Consider the following 27,933-nt stretch of genomic DNA (forward strand, 5'->3'; position numbering starts at 1 on the left):
TGCATCTCTCGTTGACGATGGGTTTTTTTTAAATTTTATTTTATTATTTTGTTTTGGTTTTGGATGCGTTTTTATTTTTTTTTTTCTTGCACTGCAGGTTCAGAGGAACACGGGGGTGGCTGGGGTGGGGGCCTGCCATTTCACCGTGATGGGTGGGTACATCAGGAAGGAGAAGGGCAGGGCCTCAGGGTCACATTCTCAAGGGCTATGAGATATGATTTCTTCTTTAATTTCTCCATCTTTTTTAGGTTTTGGTTGTTGTTGTTTTTTTTAACTGACAACCGCACAATAGCAATGTGGGTACACCAGCAAAGAGCAACCTCAAAAAAAAAAAAGGGGAAGAAAAAAAAAGGGGGAGGAGGAAAAGGGGGGGTTAGCTTGCCCCTCCCTTCTTCTTCAGCAATTTTTTTTTTTTCCTGTGTCCAATTTACCGTTCACTTGAGATTTTGGACAAAGACGGGGGCAGTGGGTGGGCTGCTTTGAGTTTTGTGATATAATACGACTGGAGCGAGAGAGTAAAGCGCAGACAATTAAGGATCGGCGCGAGGGCTTTGCTCATTCAGTCTGTTGAGGAAGCCGTCATTTTGTGTTAGTGTGTGTGTCTGGAGGAGGAAGGATAGTGGAGAGTGACAGTGGAAGGATGCCTAACGTTGTGGTATATTTGTGCTTGCTAAATGCCTGCTCCAGGAAAGGGGGGCTGCAAAAGAAAGGGATGAGGGGCAGGGGGTCCTTCTGAACTTGCCCCTGTGGTGAAGCCACTTTGGACCATACTCTCACCGCTGGGAACGTGATGTTTTGTTGCCTCCTCGAAAGGGGAGGGCAGAGGAAGGAAAAGTGCATGCAGGTGTCAGGCAGGCTCCGTGCTGCCACTGCTGCCTACGCACCTCACCCTGATGGCTGGTAGCTTTGCTGCCGCTCGGGTTCACGAAGCTGCCGGGCAAAGCTCCGTCTGCATCCCGACCATCTGCAGCGCCAGGCTCCTCTCTACTCCCGGGTCACTTGGGTCCCGCCACTGCACTTCACTTCTAACGACCCAGAGCACATCCTGCTTTTGTAGTTATTTATTTCTTTATTTCAACTACTGGACCCTGGCTGTCCTCTGCCAATGCGTTTCAAGGCTGATGAATAGCACCCCCTGCAGTTATAGAGCTGATCTTTTGTAGCACAGATGTATAATTAATCGTGCGGCACTTTTGCAGTCTGAACAGGCAAGTGGATTCTTGGAAGATACCCATGTACTGCTGCTTGTTTCTCAGACCCCCAACTCCACAGCCCTCGGGGATGGGACCTGCTGGCCATGGCTGGAGAGCCTCTGTCCTACCGCACCATCTGTAGCGATCTGAAACAGGATTTGAAGCCAGGTCTTTGGTGTAAAAGCCAAAAACACCACAAAAAAACCCAAACCCAAAGCACTGCTGCACAGCAGGAGTTCTCTGCCCCTGCTCCAACATGAAAGGGCTTTTGGGGTTATTTGTATCTCTGCTCCATCGTGGTGGTGATGTTTAGGGATTCCCCCCCCCCTTCTTTCTTCTCTCAGAGGGGAAGTAAGGATTTGTTAGTTGTAAAGCACTTTGAAGATAAAAATCATTGTCTGTGCTGAGTGCTGTCTGTTGGCTTGTCTGAGTCAGGACCTGGGCTTGGCTGGGAAGTAAAGCCTGGAATTGCCCTGCAGCCCCTCTGAGAATTAAGTCAAAGGACCCCGCAGATGGGTCCTCCTTTGGGCCTCTGGCCCCAGGGAGCATAGAAGTGGGGGTGACCAGGTGGGACTGGACGCTGTGTGTGAGCCTGGGAGGTGTGGGGGTGATAAGCAAAATGCACCCTGTGAAACAGGGTAGAGGATGTTGGAGATGTGATTTAGCTAAGATTAGACACCGAAGAGATTTTAAGCCTCATCATCTTGTCTGGGTACAGCAGGATTGTCCCCTACGGGGTTTTCCTTAGTTCTTTATCTACACCTGCTTTTAAATGACTCCTGAAAGAGCAGACAACAGTGGAGAAAACCCTTTCCTTTGATTTCTCTTCAGCTGGGGACATCCGTCGCCCAGGACTGTAACCATAGGTGTTCGGGGAAGGGGGAGGCATGCATCACTTCAGCCCCATGCTAGGATATGAAAGGATTAAATCTCTTTCCTAAGCAAAGTGGAAGGTCCCCAGGTGTCTTCTCTCAAGCTCAGAGATTGCAGTGGGAGAAGGAGGCAGGATCCAGCTGGGTAAGAGACCTCATCAAGAGGATAAAAGCATTTAGGGTAAAGGACAGTCTGTCTCACTGAGAGGGGAAGTAATCAGTAAGGATGTGCAAGGGTCTCTCAAAAAGCCCTAGGCAGGTGATGCTTATATCAGAGGAGAATTTCCAGGCAGTGGTGAAGGGGAACAAGCTGAAAGCGTTAATTGGTCCCCCCCCGCCCCCTTTCTGTTAAGATATTCCCTTTCTTGTAACCACCACTGCTTTTTTCTTCTTCTTTTTTTTAAACTTCTTTTCAATCTCAATGAATAGAACTGTTAAGGAAACCCCCTACTTATCACCTAAGGCTAGCTGCTGACTTACTGTTTCTCGAGATGAGATAATGCTAGCTGATTATAAATAGGGTGACTACCCTTTTTCATCAATATTAGGAGTAAGCCAACCCCTTGATCTTCAGCCCATAGAATGAATCACACTGTAAGAGTTTGAAGCATTGCTGGTTTCAGAGAAGAGTAGTCATCCCTTCTCTGACCCCACACTCCCTGCTGTGGAAAAGCTTGGTCCTGATGGGGGGGATCCTTGAGCTGTCCGCAGGTACCCCAGGGAATGTGAAATTTCACTGCTGGCAAAATGCTTTCTCTCCACCAACGTAAGAAGAATCTCTTCATTAGAACTGGGTTCAACCAGGGTTGTTAGGGGACTGTCTTGAGGACTGCAGCCCACCCCCCCCCCCCCCCAAATGCTGCTGCTCCTTTTGAAAGTGTTTGTGTTGGGATAGCTTGTTTTCTTATTTGTGAGTTTGGGTTATTTCTAAAACTTGCTAGAACTCATTGAGTTGGTAGGTTGACATGAATTGTGCTTGCTGAGGCTTCTGTTCTTGCTTCTGAGCTTGCTGGTGATGTCCTAAGAAGTGCCTACCTTATTTTCAGAGCCTTGATGGAACTGACAGTGTTTTGTTTAGGTCTAATTACTATGAGCTATTTAGCTTTACTATTACTATTTAACTTTACAGAAAAGTTAAATGGGGGGCCTTCAGTCCTAATCACCTATCAGGACAAATGTGAGTGCCAGCAGGATTCCCAGCTGCAAAAGATAATCTCTTCAAGAGGGATGATGAAAGCATAGATATATAAGCAGAGGTTTGTTAGGTTGAACCTGAACTTCAGCAGGTAACTGGAAGAGTTCTTTGAATCCTGAAATAGAAACAAGTTGCTTAAGATTTTACTGTGTGCCTTGGACTGTAAAGATAGGTCTGCCCAGTCTTTACAAAATTAAATGCTGATTTTCTTAACCCAGGATGGTTACCACTATTATCTGATAGCTTTTGAGGCACTGTCATCTCTTGGGTTAGGTGACTTGAATGAAAATATGCTTCTTTTCCCGGCCCCCAAATGTGTGTCGGTAGTGCTCATAAATAGCTGAATATGTTGTGTTTAAAGTCATAAGTTCTGTATGTTCTCGTGTGCCCTATCCTGACTTGGATTTGAGCGTGACTTTAAAGTAATGCAGGGCACTAAAATAAGACATTAATGTCTTTTGAAATGTAGAATTAGAGAGTTTGAGCATTGAATGCTCTTTTATGAGTCTCGAGATACTAAGTAATTAAAGTGGTTGTGTTTAAAGTAGGGGTTTTTTTTCCCCTCATGTTTTGTTAGCAATAGGAGATAAGTAAACTGTGGTGGAACTTTAAAAATATTTTTAATAAACCAATCTCTCTGATGAATTGGGACCAGAGAACATCACTATATGTGACAGAAAAAGCGGAAGTAGGTTTCTGTGACAAGAAGTTAATGAGATTTCATGCAATGTGTATCTTCAGTGGACCCTTAGATTACTACTACCCAATATAAATACAGCCTTCTTACCAGGTGAATGTAGAAGATCTTTTGGTCCAGTCTGTTGCCCTCTGCTTTTGCCTCTTGCTGCTGCAAACCCTTCTCATGTGCTGTTTCATGTGCCTGAATTCTGGAGTGTGGTAGCAGCAAGGTGACTGGAAGAACTAACGCTGTTCCTTCAGGGGCCTTTTTTTTCCCCTCCTGTTGGAACAGCTGAGATTCAAAACATCTATTGCATGCATCAGGGAGGAAACCAACAGGGAGCAAAGTAAGAATCAAAATCTTAGTTGCCTCTAAAATTTGGGACTATATGTCATGGGGATTTAAGCTTGTTAAGCCTGGAAATTCCCACTTCCCTGTAGAGAGGGGGAAAAAAAAAACCAAAAAAACAAAAAACCATGAACAAATGAAACCTCTGTGAAAGGCCAGCAGAAGTAAAAGGGGGAAAAAAATCCCTTTCTGTAAAGCATGTTCAGGCAAGGCAGAGTTGGTTTTATGTAAGACCATTTGAAAAGATGAGTTCTTCTAATATTTGAATTTCTCCTTTTATTTAGATATGTTTAGCAATTCAGATAATGAAGATTTATTGATGGCCTTTTCTGCCTTGTTGGAGACAGTCTTGCTAGAGAATCATATTTGTGTGGCTTTCTATTTTAATTTCCACCTTTATTACTTTGGACATCTGCATGGAAATGCGATCCGCTTTTCCTCAAAAGTCCAGCTTCTGTTGTTTCTCACTTTTTTTTACTGAACTCAGATCCTTTTGTCTGCAGCATCACAATCACTTTCACAGCAACTAATTCTAATTCTACCAGAAGCAGCTTTTTGGCAGGAGGTAAAAGGAATAAGCAGAAGAAGCTGAGCAGGTCTTAAGGTACAAAGATCTTATTTTCATGAATCAGCTCCTTGTAACGGGAAGAAGAGAGGACAGAAGTGTTGCAGTATTAAGAGATGGAGCAGAATTGTCTCCCATATAGGTGATTTAATTTTTCTCCTGTTATGATTCACGCTCCCTACCTTCAGCTGCTTTATCATTTTCCTTTCTTTGAGATGCTCCGAAGTCTTTCAATCAAGTTGTTGCTCTGTTGCAGAAACTGGGCTGTAGGACTTAACGCTATGGCTTATAGAGATGCTTCTTGTGTCCGCAGGAGAGCTGCTTCCAAGCATTGCACCCAAGACATGACTATGTTCAGAATCTGGGCTCGTCCAAAATACTTTCCAACAAGCGCACAGATCCTTTGGCTGTCTTAAGGGGAGAAGTTCAATATTGGTGAATTAATGAGAGGAGAGCCCTCCCTGCCTTTGCTGCAGTTCCTTGGGAGGAACTGATACTGCTTCTCCCTTGCGTAGGGTCAGATGTAACACTTTTTATCTGAAGTAAGCGCAAAAGAAATAGGAGGAAGGTATGGGAAATCCTGGGGCTAGATAGGAAGAGAGGTAGGAAATGTTAATGAATGCAGCCATGCTGATGTCTTTCTTGGAGGAAGAGAAACAGGCTAGCTGCCCTTGCTTTACACTTGCTTAAAGATGTAGCTGTCCCACCGTGAATATAAGTTTCAGTCCCTGGTTGCGTGACCTGTAGGTGCCCGATCTTGCTGTCATCTTTTGTATTATCTATCTTCAAGCTAGTCTCTAATGCCCATTCCCATAGCATCTAAGTGCCTCTAGATGAAAGCTGTAAAAGTGCAGTGGTGAGCCCGTGCATGACATGAAATTGTGTAACAGGGGAAAGGATTAGGATAAGGGTAATACTTTGAGGGGACAGGTGCCGTGCCTGTGAGAAATCTGCGTGCCTGAGTCTGCGGAGACTTCAGCCTCCTGGTGCTGCTGGTTCAGTGCTTTTCATCAGCACTGAAACCTTTTGTAAAGAAGAAATCTCTCAGAGGACCACACCAGCTGCATTCAGAAATCATCTTTCCTCTAACAAACACTGGGGTGCTTGGAGTCTTTCCAGCATATGTTACCTGCAGATTTCTTCTCAGTCCCCCAAGCTGCATCGCTTGCTGTCCTCACCGCTTCCAGGCAGAGGGAACTCAGAGGGTGTGTGGAGATGAGAGGTGGTTGAGGTCAGGAATGGTATCATCCTTCCGTTCCACCACCTCCCAAGCTGCTAATGTATGCTTCTGGAGAGCCACATGAACTGAGTAATTACTGAATTACGGCTAGATCAGAAGTGGCGACCTCAAAGATAGGAGACTCTCCATCTCCATTTGTCAGTCCTCTCGGGGTCAGAAGGACCTTTTTTCTCTGGGATCTGTGGGAGAGGGGAAAGGGATGTGCAAGGTAAGCCTTACATTAAGGCGTAACGGGGGAAAAAATGTTTGCTTTTGCCATTGCAGAGTTCATGTGCAGTAAAAGAGTCAGCATTGCTTGCATGTGGGCTGTGACAGCAGCACTGGTAGCAGCAATGGCACTAACCCCGAGGGCTGCTCAGGGGGCTTTATTTTGCCCAGAATGTCCCATCCATCGTAGAGGGAAGGTTCCAGGTCTTGAGGCCATTTTCCTGCCTGTCTCTGCCTTGTTTGTGCCTCTGTCCTTGGAAGCACTTTGATTAGGAGGTGGAGGGCAGAGTGGCTGGGAGGAAACGGGTAGGATTTGGAAGGTTTCTGTTGTGGTAGTACCATAGTGGCTCTGTATAATTACAGCTGAGCTGATTTTCTTGCACTAAAAGCAGAGACTTCACTCTTTCTTGCGACTGTAGCGTAGCGCATCTGCTCAATTTATAGCACTTACTCTCCAATGATGGACTGTATTTGCTGGAAGTTTACATGCAAACCTGTTTAGTTTGTTGCATTGATTTGAAAATTGATCCTTTAAGGGTTTAGTTTGGTAAGTAACCATTTTTAGCCTTAAATCCCTGGTTTTTTTCTTCTTTTCAGAATTGAAGGGCAATTTGCTTATGAGTTGCTTTAAGAGCGTATAGATACTACTGCTGACTTTACCCTGAACCAGAACTGCTTGCGTGGATGTTGGATTCCTGCCCTGATCATGTATTTGCAGGATCAGAGCCCTAGTAGCATGATGGGGTTACTTTCTTCATTAGTACTAACAATGTGATATTTATAACAATTTTTTTTTTTGTAACTGATGGTGGACAAGTAGTTGTCACTGAATGGCCAAGTCAAAAGGTTGAATTTCTTTCTCCTGTGAAATGTTCAGTGGCAAAGAAAAACTCGGTGATGTGAACAAGGTGTGCTAATGACAGTGTTTTTTCATCCAGAGTCTGCAAGACAGCCAAAAATTAGTTTCTGAGAGAATTAAATTCCCCATTAAGCTCAGTGGGGTTGTACGTTAAAGCCTGATACATCACTTCAAAAGCTGCAAAGGGTAGGGCATCTCTGCTCGTGTGATATTTAACTAATACAGTTTTGGTAACTTTGTTTTGATTCTGTGCTTTTAATGACCCTGTATATTACAGTGATGCCTACTGTAGTGCACCAGCTGATGATAGTGTGGCATTTGCCTGTATTTATAGCTTAGGTTCTTTTAAACTTCATTTCATCCTTTAAAATCAGCCATATAGTTTTGAGCTTTTAAATATTTTAAACAGCAACTCCTCTTGTACTTCCCGTGTAACACCGATAAGTAGTCATTAGCGGAGATGGGAAATGCTGCTGTGCAGCAGACTAGAGATCCAGGTATTTAAGTATGCAAATTCACTTATTTTTGGTCCTTTGAGAAGCGTTTGACTTGTGAATATTAGCTGTCCTTGTAGTTTTATAGTGCCTTTTTGAGCATTTTGCAAAACTTTTTCTATTTATACTGCAACTTCATTTTGGACATTAGGTCAAAAATACCTTGATATACCAAGCTTATATAGATAAGCTATGTTCTCATGTATTTGTATATACAAAAGGGTTTTACCTTAAGGTAAGTTAAACTTTCACTTAGAGCGCTCTAAGCACTCCTACCTTATAAATCTACATAAAGGATTGACCTCAATTGATGTTGCATTTCAAAATCAGAAACCAGATAATGGAAAATCAAATTATAAAAACCTTATCGAGTTCCCCCACCCCATTACAGCTTTTATCACAGTCCCGGATCCCCAGAGGGAATGCTGCACTAACCAAGCTCTTAGCATGCCGCGGCAGTCAACAAGATTAAGGCTGTTTGGGACTAGAGCAACCTCACGGTTTGTCACGGTGAATGTGCTTGTCAGAGCCTCTTCTTCAGGCAAAGGAAGCAATGACCTCCACCTCCCATAAGTGAAGCGCTGTGCCTTAAACGCTACTTGCAAATGGGCAACAAGTGCCGAGGAGAGCAGGGGCGTACTGCACGGCGAGAGCGCGCAGCGAGGCAGTGCCTGTGCGCTCCGGCTGCGATTCCCAGGTAGCTGATGTGGAGCACACCGCCGTAATCTCCTCTGAGGGAGATAAGGCATAGATCACAGCAGAAGGCTTGCTTCCAAAAGGAGCCGTCGCCTATCGAGTCCAAAGAGGAGCAGAGCGGAACTCCTGCCGCACAACTGCCCGGTCAGCAGCTGGGGAGTCCCTAACACCCGCAAATTGTTAACTTGAAAGACAAGTGGTAGGAGCGCATGTAATTGTTGTCTGCTCCCGTTGTTTTCCCCAGACTATTGCCATCATTGCAGTCTTACCTAGATAGAATTTCAGCCTGTCTCTGAATTACTTTTGACAGATAATGCACAGTACAAGATGTGGTGGTTTGTATTTATTTTTCATAAAGAGCAAGTCACCTGTGGGGGAGCCATCAGTGAAGCTGTCAACTGGCTGTGCTTACAACACAGTCCTCCTAAGCCGTTCATTGCTTTTTGGGATGAGCTGTAAGCAGCAGCCGTCGCTCAGAATAAGGCTTGCTGAGAATCTGGGGAACAAAGCTTGGGAAACAGGGCAGTTATTGAAACTGTCATATCTGAAGTTCCTGGCAAAGCAAGTTTTAAATGATGCTCGAGCTTTCTCTGCCCGGCGCCGAGAGCTTCTCAGGCTGCCAGCCTCCTGCGTTTTCATGTGAATCGCTCTGAGTGGCAGATGGAGGAAACTGTAGTGTCACACAGAACTTCCTTTGCTGGCATGCAAGCTTCAATGAGGGAGATGATGATGATTTGACATCCTTGCTCTCAAGCTGCCCCCCCACCCCTACCCCCTCACTATCAAAAATTAAAACCCCAAAACCTAGCATAACCGTTTCTCCGGCGCAGAGTACAACTAGACGCACTCAACTCCCAACCGTAAGGCCGGTAGGGGACTCGGGAGGGCTGGGAGTCCTGTTTCTAATCGCCCGAGCGGCGCTGGATCCGCGGAGCGCTCCGGGGAACGCGGCGCTGTGACCCCGTTGGGCACGGCCGGGAGGGCAGCGGAGGGGGAGGAGAGGCCGCGCGCCGCCGGTGCCCCGCGCCTGGCACCACGCACCGAGCCGCCTGCAGCCTCCATGTTGTTTCCCCGAGTTCCCCGCGGCTCCGCTAAGGCACCTCCGGTTCGGGACCCGCCCAAGCCCCGGCGTGCGGTCTGGCCGCCGGCTCAGGATGTGCTCCGGGGTTTTGGGCCGGTGAGGGGGCTTCCCGGCCTCACTGGGAGCCCTCCCCGCCCGGCCTCCTTCCAGGCAGCTGCGGCCGGGCGGGGAGAAGTGGCCAAACGGAATAAATCCGGTCCTTAAAATAACTTGGGGGGGTTGTTGTTGGTGGTGTATTGATTTATGAGAAGATTGAAATGGAAACTGCCACGGTCCTTCCCTCGGAAAGGCCGAAGGGGGCCCGGCAGCTGCTCAGAGGGCCCAGCGCCCTGTCCCGCTCTGCCTCCCAGCCGCTCGGGCCGGACTCGGCCCGACCCGCCGGCCGCATCCAGTGGCAGCCGCGCCGCCTTCGCCCTGAGGGGCCGCCGGGCGGGGGATCTCGGTGCCCGCCGCGAGGGGGGGTGGGGTGGGGGGGGGTGGTGGTTGGTGACACGCCTCACCCACGTGCAGCGCCACCCGCTCTCGGCCCACGGGACGGGGCAACCCTGCAGCCGCCCGTCCCCGCGGCAGGGAGGCGGCACCAAGCTCCTCCTCCCCGGGGCGGTGGCGCGCGGCGCCTTTAAGCGGGCGCGTGAGGCGGGGGGGGGACGCGGCTCCGTCGCGCCCTCCCCCCCCCGCCCGCTGCCGCGCGCGCACACACACATACATGTACACGGGCGCGCGCGCACGCGCCGCTCCCCCTCCCCGCTCCCTCGCCCGGCCGGGACCCGCCGCCTCGCGCCGTTCCCGCTGGCGCGCGCTGCTCCCCAGCGCCCGCCGCCATTGGCTGGCGGGGGTCAGCTGACCCCGTGTTATTTCCTGTGTGTGTGTGTGTGTGCGCGTCTCGCTGTGTGTGTGAGGGGAGAATGGAGCGAGACGCCCCCGGGCCCCCGCGCTGCCCCCGGCCCGGCCCCCGGCCCGCAGCGGTGCCCCGCCGCCCGCGTTGCTGAGCCGCCCCCGCCCCGCCCGCACCTCCCACGGCGGCGGGGGGCGCCGGGGATAGGCGGCGGCGGGGGGGGGTGGGGGGGAAAGAGTCGCAGGTAAGGAGCACCCGTGCTCGGGCTGGGCTGAGGGGTGTCGGGGTGCGAGGCCTGGGGGAGGGAGGACGGGTTCCCGGCGGAGCCCGCCAGCACCGACCCCACCTCCTCCGCTGGGGAGGCCGAGGCCCCCTCGGTAGTGCAGGAGGTTGCGTGGAACGGGATGTGGGGGTCTCACCCGTGAGTTGGAGAGCGAGTGTTGGGTAGGAGGAGCGTTTGTGAGAGGGCTCTTGGGAAGTTCTCTTTAAACGTCCCCCCACCCACCCCCGTCTTTTTCTTTAAAGAAAAGTGTGTTTACATGTGTTTAAAGAGGCCCTTGTGCTCCCTGGTGAGGTACCCGCTTGCTTTCGTGTCCCAAAAGAATGGTCTTTTGCAAGAATTGTGAAGTTTTTATGGGGATGTGGGGATTGTTGCTTCCGTGGAAGGGCTAAATGATTGAAAATGTCGGAGAAGATGGGTGCACACCATGCACAAATTGCAGTGGACGAACAGGCTGTGTTGCCAACGCTTGAGGCTTTGTAGTGCTTTTTTCTTTCTGGAGGGTTAACCTAGTGTTGCCCGTTTGCAGAGATAACGGGAATATAGTGTGTTTGGGCTGCTGTGAGGATCAGGTTGTTAATGCTGCTTGCTTTGCTGGAAGTTGTGCTTAGGACTGCAGTTGGAAATTAATTTTCCTTACCTTCAAGGAAGGAATAAGAGAAAGTTATGTAACCCAAGTGTTTTAACCTATGTATCAGAGCTGTCTAATGATACCGGGATTCTGTTATTAAGTTGAAAATAGGAGCAGACTTGTATGTGAATCAACGAGTGATTGTCTCTGTGGGTAGATTTGGTACCATCAGAATCCTTTATTTCTTGTGTATAGCGTCTTATCCATAACATTCACCCCTTCTTTAAAAGGGCAGGCAGTTTGATTAAATTCCAGTATTGTTTCCTGTACCATTCCATTTTTTTTTTTTAATCCTCCTTTGAAAATAAAAGAAAAAATAAGAGAGATACCTGTGAGGGGAGTGAGCATCAGTTTCAGGGCTTTCTGTGTTTAGCCTAGTGTTTTGAAAGCTATTCAGGTCTGTGTCACTTGTTGCCATCTGTTGATTCATGCATGGGTAGTTCTTTGGAGTGTTTGATTTTTAGCATGTTTCCCCACGTGTAGGTGTGCATGTAGCAGTTGGCTCATCTTTACCCAGTCTTTCTAGAACAATAAAGTGACTGGATGATGGAGATGCAGCAACCTCTAGGTTAGGTTTGTAGCATATTGGCTGAACTTGGTTCAAGAAGAGCTGGCTTTTTTCATCTATTTTGTAGACTGCTTTTTTTGGATAACTTTGGTTTCTGAGGTTGATAAGTGGATATTGCATAACATAACTAAGTCCATTTTGTGAAGTGTATGTGGTAAATACTACTTAGTATTGTTACTTGTGAATTTTCATTTGGTTGAAATATTTTTGTGGAGTTTTTTTCTTCAATCTTCATCTTTAAATAGGGTTCCATATTAGTTCACCTTAACTGAGTTGTTTGAAGCTGTATTGTTTCATCTGTTGTCTGCGTTAGGTTCAGCTGGCATATAAAAAGGCAGCTGCATTAGCATACTGCATAAGGAATTACTATTAAAAAAAAGTAGAGAGATACTGATTAGTTTAGTCATCTGTGTCTTAAACTTTGTTAATGTTATGAGTAGAGAATAGTATTTCCTGATTTCTGTAAATTGCTGGTACATGAAATGCGCGTTCTTTTGTTTCCTGGTTAAACTGGCAAGCAAACTACTATGCCTTCAGAGTGGGAGTATGACAACCCCTTTGTATAAAAAATATGACTTGCTACTGTATATTTTTATCGCTTTTAGTTTTGGGAATGACCTCTGACAAGCTAATAGCTTTTGGGCTTTGTATTACTAGACTTAAATGTCTAGGGGAGGCTTTTGGACCTCTTTGCAAGTTTGGTATTCCTCAAAATACTTAGCTTTAAATCTTTCTGGTAGAATAGTATGTGTTTTGACACAATTCGGGCTTTGATCTCTAAATCAGATTTCAGAGGCTTCGGGATTGATGAGACCTGCATTTTTGCTGAAATATGTACTTCAATATACCTTTGCGGCCTGGGGCAGGTTAAGTGTGGTTCCCTAAATGAAAGTACTAGGAGCAGCTTGGTTATGAGTGTCTTTAATAGGAGGTCAGGAATTTTTTTTTGTCCTTTTCTTAGTTACTAATGCTTCATAAAGAAGGCTTGAGGTGAATTTTTATTAATGGAGTAAATCTGTTTCTGTAATGCATAAATAAGATCTGAAGGTTATTCAAATTAAGCAGAAAACTTGTTTGTGTATTAGTTGTAAAGGAGACCTATTTTTATAGTCAGAAGTTTCCTTAAACTTCAACTGAAGAACTGGGGAGATATTAACCTCTTTACTACATTTTAAAGAATACTTGGATTATGTTTAAAGACTTAAAGCAGTATAAGTAAAAACTTTTTTGTTATGGTTTTGTCTATGATTGATAAGTGTCTGTAGGAAAAAGTGTGAAATGTGTAGGTTTGGGGGGGGGGGGTTCCCCCTCCTTCCCTCTTCCTGTTGTGGAAATGTGTGCAAAGAAGTCCTTTTGGGCTCTTGGTACAATGTTAAAAAGAAAATCATTGCATACTTACTTTCTCCCTTCCTTTTTAGGTCATGTTTAACTAAACCACCCATGAAGCACGGCAAAATGGCAATAATGCTGCTCTTAGAAGGGTCCCTTCATAGGAATTGTACTGCACAATTCCTGTTGCTATTCTACCAGCTTGGCAGGTTGCTATCTGGAATGAGGGCATAATATGTAATAAACTTGAATAATTTCATGCTGCTTGCTTGACTTCCCTATAATTTGAGATAAGGGTATATTTAAGAGTTTATAGCTGGCTTATGCATATCTTGCCTTTTGACACAGGATATGCCAGATCTCCGTTTGGGTGGGGTAGCTTTTTAATTAAAATGTATATTTATTTTTTCATACCCTGTTCAATTATATTTTAAACTTATGAAGGGTATTAGACTAATGTTTTTGGAACCTGAGTTCTTACATATTTCAAAGATTTAGAAATATTTTGGCAGTGCTAGCTTCTCAGGCTTCTATGTGTACCTTAACTGGCTGTGTGAGAATTTGTGTTACTTAATCCTGCAATTGGCCTCTGAGACAGGAAAGATTATGTGCTGCAGTTTCTGAAGAGCCAACTAATACGCTGATTTGTTGGTAGAGACTGGACTGAGACCAACCAACTCTTCCCATTCAAATGATTAAACTGTAGTCCCATAGCAAAATATATTTTTTCTTGACTGTTTTTGGTGAGTTCTCTCTCAAAAAAAAAAATTGATTTCTGGTTTAGTTTTTGGGCTTCTAACTTAAAAAATAAAGGTAGTCTTTTAACCACTTCTAATAGTGTTGGTATGCTATGTAGATTTTTTTTTTTTTTGGTAGAAAACCATTTAGTACTACTGATAGAAGACCCAAACACAATGTAAGCAGAGGTTTGTACTTCTCTAAAATCATGCAGGAGAGACTATTGTATTCTGGTAATGGGATCCTAGTGTATGATTCTGTTTCTATCAAACTCTTATTAAAAAAATTTAGTACTGTTATTCTTCTGACCTGGGTCCCCTCCATTACAGTTTTTGACTAGACTTCAGTCTTGACTGGGAAAATGGATGATTCTGTCTTACAGCCAAGTACAGCACTGCTGGTGCAATTGTCTTACTAGTGTCTAGCTACACCACTACTTGATTTCTTCAGCTGAGCCCTTCCACTGCTGCTTACCGCTAAGTTATGTGTTGGTTTGTTTTGGGATACTTGGAAAAGCATATGATTTTCTTCACTACGCATGTACACGGATTTCCTTTTGTTTTAAAAAAGGAGAGGGGAGGGAAAAAAAAGCTGGACCCAAAGACTCAAAAGTTGAGGCTGATGTGTAATCAAAAGTGGATTCTGTTTTGTACTGTTGGAGGATAAGATCAGTTCAGGATGTTCTAGAGTCTGTGATATGTTGCCTGTTTGCCTTTGAAGACAAAAAAAAGGTGAAAATTAGATTTTACCAACTCTTGAATTTGTTTGCGCTGCATTTGTGAACAACAGCGCAAGCAGTCAAACTTTTGGTTCTGACCTGGATACAACAAAGCATTCATGTTGCAGTAAAACTCCTGTTTTTTTCCTGCCTCTTGTCTAGTGATTCCTCAAGAACAGAGTTAAGTGGTGGAAGAAAGCATAAGCATCCTCTTGTCGGCCTGACCTGGTGACAGGGAATATGCATGTGCTTTTGCCAGTGCTCTTTGTGTTTCTTCTTTTTACCACAATGTTTATAACTGGTGATAATATTGGAAGAGTGGAAAAAATGTTACCAGGTTCTTTGTCTGAAAGCCCTGGCTTGAGTCCCTTTGAGATTTGATCTGTTCTTCATTTGAGAAGCCCATTATTTCTTGCCTGTGTTGTGATGCAACACATAGAAAAACGCTAGGAAAATGACTGTTTTTTTCCTCCTCTTTGTAAGCACGCAGCATGTCTGTGTTCATACCAATAACTGCATATGGAATCATTGTGTATTCTGTGCTGGAATATGATGATTTATTTTGGAGTATTTTACTAGTATGAACTCAGTCATCTAATTGCTAGTAAATTGCAAGTCATAAGCAGAACCCTCCGATGAGTTCTGATAAGAGTTCAGTACTTAGCTAGAAATTGTATGGGGAGCTACTATGCTAGAAGCTTTAATACAGTTTATTGGAAGTATTGTTCATATCACTTTTCCTGAAAAAATACATGCTGCAAACTCTATCTTGGTAATAGCTTTTAACTGAACTAGAGAGCTGGTATTAGCAGAGCTGATTATAGATGGCTTGTGTCCATATACAACATTGCTAATGACTATGAAAAACATACCTAAAACTTACTAGCTGAAAGAAAAATATGCGTTGTCACACCTGCCAGAACTTAAAGGAATAAACTACTGTACACCATAACAAAATACTGTTAATCAGCTTCCAATTCAATATCTGCAGTTTGCTGTTGCCTTTGGTCAAATGCCTGGATATACTTGAATTTTCGTGAGATTTAATTTGTCCAACAGTGTTTCCTATGAGTAGAAATTCTGGAATAGTGGGAACACTGTATGTGATTTTTCTTAATTAACATAAATGGTTATCTGATAAATGTAGTGAATTCTGCATGATCAGCATTATATTGTCTGCTGGAAATAGAATACAGTGGAGAGGAAACAGTCTAGGAGGTTCCTGGGGTGTGTGGAAGATAACTTCCTGACACAGCTGCTGAGGGAGCCAACTAGGGAAGACGCCCCGCTGGACCCCGTTGTTTGTGAACAGAGAAGAACTTGTGGAGGATCTGATGGTTGGAGGCCATCAGCCTCCTTAGGTACAGCAATTGTGAAATAAGAGCTTTCAATTCTCGGAGAGATATGGAGGGAGGTCAGCAGAACTGCTACCTTTGGACTTCCAGAGGGCAAACTTTGGCCTCTTCAAAGGCCTCGTTGACAGAGTCCCTTGGGAGGCAGTCCTGAAGGGCAAAGGAGTCCAGGAAGGCTGGACATTCTTCAAGAAGGAAATCTTAAAGGCACAGGAGCAGGCTGTCCCCATGTGCTGAAAGACGAGCCGGTGGGGAAGATGACTGGCCTGGCTGAACAGAGACCTCTGGCTGGAACTCAGGAAAAAAAGGGGAGTTTATGACCTCTGGAGGAAGGGGTGGGCAACCTGGGAGGACTACAAGGGTGTCGTGAGGTTATGCAGGGAGAAAATAGAAGGGCCAAAGCCCAATGAGAACTTAATCTGGCTACTACCGTAAGAGACAATAAAAATGTTTCCATAAATACATTAGCAACAAAAGGAGGGCTAAGGAGAATCTTTATCCTTTATTGGATGTGGGGGGGAAACATAGTGAATGATAAAGGATGAAGAAAAGGCTGAGGCTTCTTTGCCTCAGTCTTTATTAGTAAGACCAGTTGTTCTCTGGGTACCCAGCTCCCTGAACTGGAAGACAGGGAGCAGAATGAAGCCCCCATAATCTAAGGGGAAATGGTTAGCAACCTGCTACTCCACTTAGACACACACAAGTCTAAGGGGCCAAATTGGATCCACACAAGGGTACTGAGGGAGCTGGTGGAAGTGCTCACCAAGCCACTTTACATCATTTACCAGCAGTCTTGGCTAGCTGGGGAGGTCCCAGTTGACTGGAGGTTGGCAAATGTGACACCTACCAACAAGAAGGTCCGGAAGGAGGATCCAGGGAACTACAGGCCTGTCAGTCAGACCTTGGTTATGGAGCAGATCATCTTGAGTGGCATCACATGGCATGTACATGACAGCCAGGTGATCAGGCCCAGTTAGCATGGGTTTATGAAAGGCAGGTCCTGGTTGACCAGCCTGATCTCCTCCTATGACAAGGTGATCCACTTGCTGGGTGAGAGAGAGTCTGTGAATATTGTCTGCCTGGACTTTAGTAAAGCCTTTGACACCTGTTTCCCACAGCATTCTCCTAGAAAAACTGGCTGCTCATTGCTTGGACAGGTGTACTCTTTGCTGGGTAAAAAACTGGCTGTGTGGCTGGGTCCAAAGAGTTGTGGTGAGTGGAGTTAAATCCAGTTGGTGGCTGGTCACAAGTGGTGTTCCCCACTGGTCCCCAGGGCTCAGTCCTGGGACCAGTTCTCTTTAATATCTTTATCAATGATCTGAACGAGGGAATCGAGTGCACCCTCAGTAAGTTTGCAGATGACACCAACTTGGGTGGGAGTGTTGATCCGCTTGAGGGTAGGAAGCCTCTACAGAGGGATCTGGACAGGCTGGATCGATGGGCCGAGGCCAAGCGTATGAGGTTCAGCAAGGCTCAGTGTTGGGTCCTGCACATGGGTCACAACAACCCCATGCAACACTACAGGTCTGGAGAAGAGTGGCTGGAAAGCTGCCTGATGGAAAAGGACCTGGGGGTGCTGGTTGACAGCCAGCCAAATATGATCCAGCAGTGTGCCCAGGTGGCCAAGAAGGCCAACAGCATCCTGGCTTGTATCAGAAATAGTGTGGCCAGCAGGAGTAGGGAAGTGATCGTCCCCATGTACTCGGCTCTGGTGAGGCTGCACCTCAAGTACTGTGTTCGGTTTTGGGCCCCTCAGTACAAAAAGACACTGAGGTGCTGGAGCGTGTCCAGAGAAGGGCAGCAAAGCTGCTGAAGGGTCTGGAGCACAAGTCTTACGAGGAGTGGCTGAGGGAACTGTGGTTGTTTAGCCTGGAGAAGAGGAGGCTGAGGGGAGACCTTCTCGTGCTCTACAACCACCTGAAAGGAGGTTGTAGCCTGGTGGATGTTAGTCTCTTGTCCTATTGCGTGTTACTTGGGAGAAGAGGAAATGGCATCAAGTTGCGCCAGGGGAGGTTTAGATTGGATATTAGGAAAAATATCCCGGAGGTATTAAGAAGATGTGTAGATGTGGCACTTAGGGACAAGGTTTAGCAGTAGACTTGGCAGTGCTAGGTTAATGGTTGGACTTGATGGATCTTTTCCAATCTAAATGATTCTGATTCTATATTATCATGTCTTTTCCTTTTGTTTCTCATCTTGCATTCAAGGGAAAAAAGAGGGAAGTCAACAGTGTTCTGTCATATGGTGTACATTTTGGTTTGCCACTGTTAAGTTTTCCCTCTCTCCATGCAGGTGGAGGTGGAGAGGTTTCCCTTCTCCAGCATATTTGCATGAAATGTTGTGCTCATCCAGTTTTCTGATGTTCTTGATCCTGACCATACCTCGTGCATATTGCTACATAAAAATGGTCTTTTAGATAGGTCTTGAAAAACATGATAGACACTTAGCAGGCAGTGAATTAAATGAGTTGGGCAAAATCATTACAGAAGGTGGTAGCAGATTGTCTTTGTATGGCAGGGCATTGCTGAGTGAGTGGCAGATTCTCTTCTGTACTGCTGGAGAGCCGTGGGAGCATAATTAAGAATTGCTCCAAAGTGACGCTATTTGTTTTGCGTGAAAAAAACTGAACTGTGCCATCCTTATCCCCCTTCCCTCCAAAGCACTGCATTGTAATGGAGAAACATCCTTCCTTTGGCTTTCTTAGTCTCCCATTTACTGTAAGAGTACATACAGAGAATTTTACTGACACAGAATTGTTTGGTTGCTAGCTGTGGTAGGGGCTTGGCTTTGGTGATGACCCAGGGAGGTCCACCGCAGTGTGGTATTCTGCATCTCTGCACTTCAGTCAGCATCATGTTTACTGCGGTTTGGGGAGCCTTCTGCTCTTCTTCCCTTTTGCTCTGGGGTGCTTTTCTACATTTGGTGTCTTCATGTATTCCAGTTATCAGAGACAAAACTGTTTTCTTTCTTGAAAATTGCTCTGTTGAGTACATGTTGTTTTGAATGATGGTAGTATCCTCCAATTAGATATAGACATTTGACTTGTCATGTGTTCATTTTGATTATTTCCTTGTCTTTCTGCCTTGCAGAAAAATAGTTTGCTATACATTTGAAAGGTGGAATTTGTGAAAACCAAAGGGGTGTGTATATATAATGGAGTTGCTTAAAGTGGCAAGGGGAGGAGAAGAGGTTAACTATATGTATACTCGGGCCTAATCAAAAGCCTATCGAAGTTGGTGGAAAAAGATGAATTGAGTGAATCTGGATCAAGCTCAGCAGGGAAAGCATGTTTCTTAGCTCAATGAGAAACAGGGTCAGGAAGCTCCTAAATGTGGACAGGAGGAGGAATTAGGAAATAAACTTCCTTGCTTACCGCAGAACTGTAGTGTTTATAAAGACTTTGTTAGGCTGTGTTTACTCATGAAATTTTTCCTGATTAGCTCCATGCATACATTGCCCTTCTGAAATAAGCTAAGGCATAAGAACCTTTTGCTCAGTTGGTTAACAAGACACAAAGAATTAAATTGGGAGCAATTCTCAAGGTAAAAGTCAATGACTTGTTTCAGCTAGAAAGATGATAACAAAAACAAAGTAGCAAACTTTTCAGTTTTTCATTGAATGTTTGGATGTTTTAGAGCAAGGGAGGAAACAGCATCTCATCTTTATGTTCTTGTAACAGAACTCTAGGAATACATTAGCATTATGGCATGATTATATATAAGCCATCATGTATGGTTTATGTTAATTGTCCCTCTTTATTTAGCCTCCTCTTGAGGGGAGGCAGGCTGGAGAAAGAAACAGCCTGAGGTGGAGTCTTCTGGTTTTGTTTTTTCTCTCCTCTCCAGTGTACAGGATGAATGACTGCAGGAACTCAAGTTTAACAAAATGATGGGACTGATTCTCAGAGTAGTGGACCATCTAAAGCTCCCTCTGTCTTACTTTGGAATCTTAACTCTAGCATTTCCAAAAATTATGCTCAGAGTACAGTGTCTTTGTTATCCTCCACTAATGTGTTTTTGTAGAGGTGTTCTTTCTTCTCTGGTGTTGAATTCATCCCTCCTCTTTGCTTTCAACTATTCACTTTCTTCAGGATATATGCTGTAGGAGAGACGCTTAGTCCATCAACTTTCCAAATGTGTCTCCATCAACAACCTCAAATGCTGCCCAACACTATCACTGTGGTGACACTGAAATCTGCTGGAGAAGGAGAAAGCTTTAGACCCCAGTTGTGAGAGGATCTGCAGTTTGTAGCTTGTTCACTTCTGTGAACTGCTTATGCTCATTAGAGTTAATTTTGTGTCTGGTGTGGTCTGACTACCGTTGTCATTCACTATGCCTCTGGCTGGAACAGCAGAACTTAGAAGCACAGAGTTAAGTGTCTGCAATTTAAAGTAGCAGAGTACAATATCTTGTTGGTTGGGGTGGGCCAAGTTTATACCATATAATTTCAGATGTTTAACTGAGGTGTATTAGAAGTTTAATCACCTTATAAAATTGACATGGAAAAAGACCTTCTGGAAGGCTTTCTTTGTGTCCATGGGGATGCTGGTGAGAGTGAACCAATTTAAGTGCTTTAGGCTAAGGCTTAGCGATACAGGAATTTCAAAAAGTACAAACCTAAGGAGTTCTTAACCGTTTGTTCCAACACTGCAGTGTGCTGCCTCCTCTCTGTCATCTGTCTCGTGGTTATGCCAGTATAACTACGATGGGGATGCACAATGAGATGGTTCAAGAAACTAGTCCAATCTGAAAAATCCAAAGAAAAACTGCAGTGCTGGGGTGGGAATGAAAGTCTTGGGAAGGGGAAGGCACTCCTTAAAATAGTGTGGCCACTGAAGTAATCTTTTTGTTGAATCACTTAAATGTATGAAGTGATTTTGTATTAATCTGAACTGTTTCTCCTGTCTACCTGTAACTGTGGCTGTAGTCTTAGTCTCTCTCTGTTAGTCTCTCTTAGGAGACAACACTTAAATTGTAGGAATGGATCTGCTTCAATTTTGGGCTCCAGCATGAACAAATACTGTGGAACCCAGAGGGTGAAGGAATGAGCAAAGTGATGTTTAGAGGATATAGGTTGTAGGGGACAAGGAGAGATGTCAGGGAAAGAAAATTTGTTGGATTTTTTTAGTGTGAAAGTCTTTAAAATGCTTGGGATTTTTTTTTTTTTTGAGGAAAGTTCAATCACTTCTTTCTTTTGTTAGAGAAAACCTTTATTTTCTCCTACTGTTTTATCAGTAAGCATCATATGGCTTTAACTTTTTTCTTTGTCTTCCATTGCAGGAGTATTTGCAGACCTTCCACACCCAAATTGCTTTTAAATCTGTGTCACTTTAGGGGGGTGAAGTGCTAAACTGATAGGAAGGATGATAACCTTGGCTATTGAAACTTGAAAGTGGTATAGTGCATAGCTAAATTTCTTCCTTAAAGGAACAAACATTATTTGTAAGAAATTTGGAGGACATAAATTTGAGTACAGCTTTTCTGCAATTGGATGGTAATTCTTTAATTTGTTGTTTTAAGTAGATTGAGGTTATATTTCTACCTGATTTTAATGTTGTTGCATATAATGTAACTAGGTGGTATTGTCCTCAACAATGGTTTCATCCTAATCAATGGATTTAATTCTTGTATACAGTGCGTAACATGTATTGTAATACTTGCACATAACTGATAGAGATTTTGTGTTAATTTACTTCATTTGCCTTGAGGAGTTCCCAGGAGTCTTAGTTATAGGCTCATTGCACCAGGCATTGTAAAACAGAATAAAAAGACTTAATTGTATAGACTACATTGAATAGAAAAGATGTGTACTACAGGTAATATTAAATATGACCTAAGTATTCATCTTAGCAACTTGTCATAATTTGAAGAGATAATGCATTTCAGACTTTCAAGGCAAGGGCTAGTACTTAGTATGAACAATTTATAAAAGTTAATTAAACATAATGTGTTTGATTTTTTTAATATAATTTTTTTTTACTGGTGTATAGTTCTGAGTATTTGTGGTACTGGATTCATTTCTGCAATGAAAGTGAGAGCTGGACAGGTAGAACTTGGCAACCCTGATCACTCTCTTCTGCTTTCCTCTTGCAATTAATAATTGACTTCTTTTCACTGTCTTCAATTTTGTAACCGAAAAGTGGAGGTTTGGTGGGAATTGTGGTGGCTTTGGACACTTTGTCTCACGTATCTGAGGAGGTGAAGAGCAGATAAGGAGCTGTCCTTGAAACGGTTGCTCAGATTTTGCTGTATTGTGGAAGCAGACATGATGTTTAACTGATGGAGAGATTGGAGTTATGGACAGAGGTGAATTTGCAATAAGAGGCATATAGTAAGTTGCCAAACTTTTCAGAAGACTAGTGAATTGGGTTAGGATGTGCTGCTGAGCCGCAGCTTGGAGAAGAGAAATGAGGAGCTGATGGTTCGGTATTGTTTTCATTTTGATGGTGGGAAGGGTTGTTTGACTGTTGTTTAAAGATGAAGAGCCTTTTAAATATGAACTTCTGATTTCAAGTGCACTTCAGTAGCCATGCCACTTAAGCAGTTCCTGCTGTGTCCGTTTTGCTGGTACAGATGTTTGTATGACGATACAGTGAATGGATCTGTCAGTTCAGAAATGGCCTTTCCCTCTTGCAGAACTGTTTTTCAACCTTATCAGTTCCATGATCTGACTTGCTGCATGAATGGCTGTGTTAGCACTGTGGGGGAGGCAGCGTCTCTTAACCTAGTGCGCAGAGGACTGATCCTATATGTGAAACCAAAATTGTTGATTTAATCTTTGACATAAAATGGAATCTGACTGATTTGCATAGGTTCTTATTAAAATAGTGGTATCTGTTAAAAATTTAGTTGGATAACTTTCAGCAATTGGTTGGTGGATTTTTACAAGCTATTTAGAATGCATCTGTGCTGTCAATAGAGACCAAGAACCAAAGACATAGTAATAAAATGATATATATAAAATCACATAAAATTCTGCTGAACTTTGATCATTAGTTGTATTTCTAGAAATACGTGTTTTCATAGCACCACAAGCTTACAACAAAATTTTATTCTTGTCAAACTTCTTCATGTTTAGGAATATGAATTTAACAGTACACTGAAAGTGCAGATCTAAATTGGAGATGGTATTTTAGTTCTGTTCATGTAGCGAGTAAGGAAGACTTGCAGATGCAAAAAATCTGGTTGGGTATTTTTAATTTGGTGTTATCCAACTATTTTTTAAAAAATAATTCTGAAAAAATATTTCAAGAGGGGAGAAGAATTTGGCAGTCAAATAATATCCACGTGCACAATTCTTTTTTGTTGTTGATGTGATACCTTTTTATTATAGCAGTTGAATACTCTGAATATGTCTGTTCACATCTCCCCTGAGAGATAGGAAGACTCAAGTTTAGTGAAATTTTCTGTGGCCACTTAGGGAAATATCGTGCTACATTCACTTTTATTTCATATAATCCACAGAGCATTCCCCTCCCTCAAGTGACAAAGCTCACTGTGTTCCTTCTGCCATGCTCATCTGTTCTTCACCCATTCTGTGAGCAACATTTCCTTAATTGTTTGGATTTAAGCTCATACATACTGACTTTCTAAAAAGCTGTACAGACATTGTGATAAAGAAGGCATAGTGTCTCAGTGAGATGATGGAAACCAGTTATAATCCCCTTGGCCAAGCTTTAACTCATTTGAGAAATCTTTTGGTGAAGTTTTTGTTGGGTGGGACAAAATTCAGATTGCATGTCAAGGCCAGTATTAGCACCGATTTGCAAGATGTTGTATTATTATTAGACACTTAAGCATATGTAACAACTATATATGGGCTTATTAAGACATTATGCTATGATTTATTTTTTTTTAGAATGTAAAATTCAGTTTTCAATAGCGTATTCTGATTTTAACTTCCATTTTAACATACTTTCCAAGATACTTTATCTACTTCAAGGGGTTCTGGTACTCCCTATGAAAAGTAATTGTATACTGTTTAAACTTTGAGTGATGTTGTAAGGCTGCTTTGATAGACTAAGTTATGATGTGTTGGTGAGAGCCAAATCTGACTGCAGTTTTCTCTAGAAGTGCGGTGGTGAATAAGACAGTATCAGAGTTTCCCATGTCTTCGATCATTCTGTTATCTGTAGTATGCAAAAGTAACTCTCAGTGGAACAGGATCTGAAATGGCTATAAAGGTAGGAAGAAAATCTGTTTTCAGGCTAACCATAAATTTTTTGAAAGAAGCTAGTGGTGAGCATTATTGCTTGGACAAACTGGTGGCTTGTTGAAGTGCCAGCTGTCTTGATTTACTTCCATATCATTCCTAAGGCTGAAAATTAAAATGTTTTCTCATTTCTTTTTAGAAGGCATCAAATGTAGGAGAAATAAGTTAGATCTGTTACTGTTGGATGTAGTCTTGATCCTTCAGTCTGTCTACTTGTGGCATAGTTGATTTGCCTCTCAAAAGGAGCAGGTAGGGTAATGTTCTCCCAAAACCAAAACAAGATCAGTCTATTCCCAGCTGTTGCTCAGGTGTGCAAGTAATAACTGTAAATGAGGGTTAGCAATGCAACCTTGACAATAGAAACAATCCTCAGTACGTGGAAATCTTCCTTTATTTCAGGCTTAATTCAGATCCTGGCGATTGTTTACTTACAGATTACACCACTGAGTTGCTCATACTCAAGTTGTGTCTTGATGAGGTTTTTTGGTTGTGGGTGCGCTCTGTGACTTTAAGAAGATGCAGTGAGGAAGGACAAAACCGGTAGTTTTTGTGTTGTGTACAGGTTGTGACTAGAAATGGCTACGGAGATGTATGTATATCTCTGCTTGCACAGCATTTAGCAAATAAGTCTATTTTAATCAGAAGCCTGGACGCTCTAAAAAAGAAACCCACTTGCTCATGTACATTTTTGGGCTATGGAAAATGCTGTCTTGCTGTTTGTCACCTGCCTGTAACTACACTTTCTTTCCTGATAAGCATGCTAGGAAGTGAGAGGTCTTTGACAGATCACCGAAAATATATTGCATTTGACTGCTGCCTGAGAGTTCTCTGCACAGATGGGTCGCAGTAGTCAACCCAAATCTAAAGAAAATTTAACGAAGCAGAAAGACCTCACTTACCTCCTACAGAATTAAGTGATGCTGGTTTCATTTGCTCCTTTATAGGCGTATCGTTAAGAATTAAGCATATCCCTACAGTATTTTGCTGTTTAGCTCACTCTTTTTGAGCTGTCTGTCTGTAGTGCTGCACTACTGTGTTGGCCTCAGTGTTATGTGGGAAAATCTGGGCAGCTGTCCTGTATTTGTCCAGTCTTTGATAATGGGGACAAAAAAAGTTTTAAAGATTTATATGGATTTAAGAAGCCTACCATGGTATGTTGCAGAAGATCATTTCACACAGTAATCTTGCTGTGGGAGGACTGATGAATCCTGTTAATCAGCAGTGGTTGGGGGCAGTCTCATATACATGCAGGAACAGTTGAAAGATGCTTACATGCTGTTGACTACCATTTAATAATCTTGCTCACAGTAGGAGCAGAATGCAGTAGCTCTGTATTTTGAGGAAGTCCTATGTTAACAAAGTTGTTCTACAAGGCTGTTTCGGACGATTAAACAAGAAACAAAATCTGCATTGTAGATGTGCTTAAAAATGAGTTCACATGGAGAAGGTAGGTTGAAAGACTGCCTGAAATAACTTCAGATGTTTCACAAATAAGTCTGAGATATGGGTAAGAGGACCTACTGCTTCTCTCTATTTATGACTTATGTGCAGTGATTTCATAAATGAGGCTGTTTCTTTATCAGCCACACAAGATTGTAATATGCTTCCTTTGTTCCTACCAGATTAAAGGCAAATTTTGATTACTGGCTATAGGGGAAGAAACAAAAGTGTTGGAGCAGAGTGAAACTCCTTCGCCTACTGAATGTAATCTGTGATCTCTAGATGGATATGCTTAGTTGGCTGTACAGCTACAGGCTATAAATACTTGAGGAGAATCACAAAGCTTTATTGATAGAGCTGGATGCACATGTAGTGACAGTGTAGGTGTGTCACTAGAGTAGTAAAAACTGTGTCAGAATCTTACCTTTCCTTTGAATAAATGGGGAAGGCTTTGGGTGTTTGTGTGTGTTGGAAAACGCTGTAAACGTAATTTGTGGCTGTGAATGAAGCACTTTTTTGGAGGTGGGACTTTTCCCCTTCTGTTGGGAATGGGGATTATGGATGTGTACCACCATTATGGAGTTTTATATGATTGTGTTGTAGTCTTTAGTCATCAGCTGGTGTACCGTTCTCTTGAGTTCCTGGGTGTGGAGGAGTATGTGCCAGCTGAAAAGCCTTTCTTTAAAGGCTTCCAGGAAAATTTAATCAAATAAATGTATTATTTTCTTGTGGATCCAGGTAGACTTCGAAGGCCTCATCTGTCTGAATGTGTTTTATTAACAAGACTTGCTTATGGAATTATTCTCGGTAGTTTTGCTGAGAACATAGCACTTAGATCTAAGCACTTTACGGCAGCGGTATTATTAAGAAAGATTATTACAATAGTAATTGTAATAGTACTGTATTTATAGGATGTTAATGACAGGAAATATGGTACATGTCTTAAGTTATCAATGATGTAATGGATTGAAGCACCTCCTATCTTTTCTTACCCGTGTTATTAATGAAATGCCTTTTTTTCTTTTTCTTTTTCTGGCTGCTATTCTACTGGTTGCCTTAAGCAAACGCCTTGTGAGATAGTCAAAGCAAGTGGTGTTCTGTAGGAGACATGAAAACATCAGCAATTTAAGTTCTCTTGATGAAAATTTGTCACAGGAAAATCCAAGATAAAAATAATAAATTGAAGGAGAAAAACATGTTCTCCCTGTTTTGAGTTAGAGTATATATCTTCTGGACTAAATAAATACTGTGTGATTGCATGAGATTATGGAGGGTAGAAATTTGTGCCTCAGGTTGACCTTTACTGGATCTCTGTTCCTGAAGGTAGTTTATGACATCTTGTGCTGTTTCTGTTACATTATGTAATTAAAATTATTCTTTTTTTTTAATAGTGAGAAGGTCTTAAAATAGTGAGAAGGTCTTAAGAATGTTTCCTAGCATTGTTAAGGTATGTTAGCAGTTGTTAGCCTTCGTTAGTATTATTATAGAAGAATGAATATCATCAGTGATGAAAGTTTTTGTATTAGGTAATACAAAACAGGCTTCCTGAGACCTTGTTCAGACTATGCAAAGTAAGCTTTAGTAAAGTCATATTTAAAATTAGTCTGAGATTCTGTAGGGAGACTGAGCCAGTGAAGGGGATGGAAACATTGCTTTCATGAGAAAAAGATGCAAAGCACGTGACTGACAGGGTGTACATGCAGTCTCTGTACCACATGAATGTGGCTGATTAGAGCCCCAAATTGCTTATCTAGAGAAGTTGCTTTCTAACATCTGCCAGTTACAGTAGATGTTCTCTTACCTTTAGCTTGATAAGTTCCTTCTATTTCTATGTATTTTCTTTCCAGCTTTTATTTTTTGTCCCATTTTTCACCTTAACAGCAAGTCATTCAAAGAGGGACAAAAAGCTTGCATTAGGTATCACAGTTTTGAGGGCAGGAGCTTCAAACTGATGAAACATCGAAGGGAATAATTCAGAACAGGGAGTGTTTTATCCATAAGAAGCCCAAACTGGACAGTTTAGCATGGTGTGACATTCATAGAAGTGTTATTCGTGATATATGATGTCCTTAAAATGCTAAAAAAGTGGAAGTTCAACAGAATGATCTCTCTTATAGTATGACACTTAAAATATTAGAGTATAATATTAAAACAGCAGTAAAGTTGACTTCCTAGAAGGGGAGAGACAGAATTGGAAGTATAAACAATTTGCAAGTTCCCTTCTGATTCTAGTAAATGTTTCAGTAAAGGAGTGTGATGCCAGTCATCACCTGCATCTCCTCATTTGTATGCCTGTTTTCTTGGGACGCTGGTGATCATCTACTTGAACAAACCTTTTAAGTGCAAAACTAGACTTTAATATTGAGTGGGTTTAATTGAATGTGGCAAAAGACATGGCATA

The 27,933-nt window shown here is 43.0% G+C and overlaps 1 protein-coding gene across 12 annotated transcripts in view; it reads left to right on the forward strand.

Annotated features, from left to right (window-relative positions):
- The window catches only part of TCF20 (transcription factor 20), a 131,758-nt gene that overhangs the window by 57,587 nt on the left and 46,238 nt on the right, over positions 1-27,933 (forward strand). The window contains exon 1 of one of the 12 annotated variants that reach the window (XM_075750980.1): positions 10,294-10,508. The exons of the other annotated variants lie outside the window; for them this stretch is intronic. The gene's annotated coding sequence lies outside the window, so the exon portion shown is untranslated. Of the gene's footprint in view, positions 1-10,293; positions 10,509-27,933 lie in introns of those variants that run through there. 12 annotated transcript variants of the gene reach the window in all.

Source organism: Balearica regulorum, chromosome 1 (genome assembly GCF_011004875.1).
Source record: "Balearica regulorum gibbericeps isolate bBalReg1 chromosome 1, bBalReg1.pri, whole genome shotgun sequence".
Lineage (NCBI taxonomy): Eukaryota > Metazoa > Chordata > Aves > Gruiformes > Gruidae > Balearica > Balearica regulorum.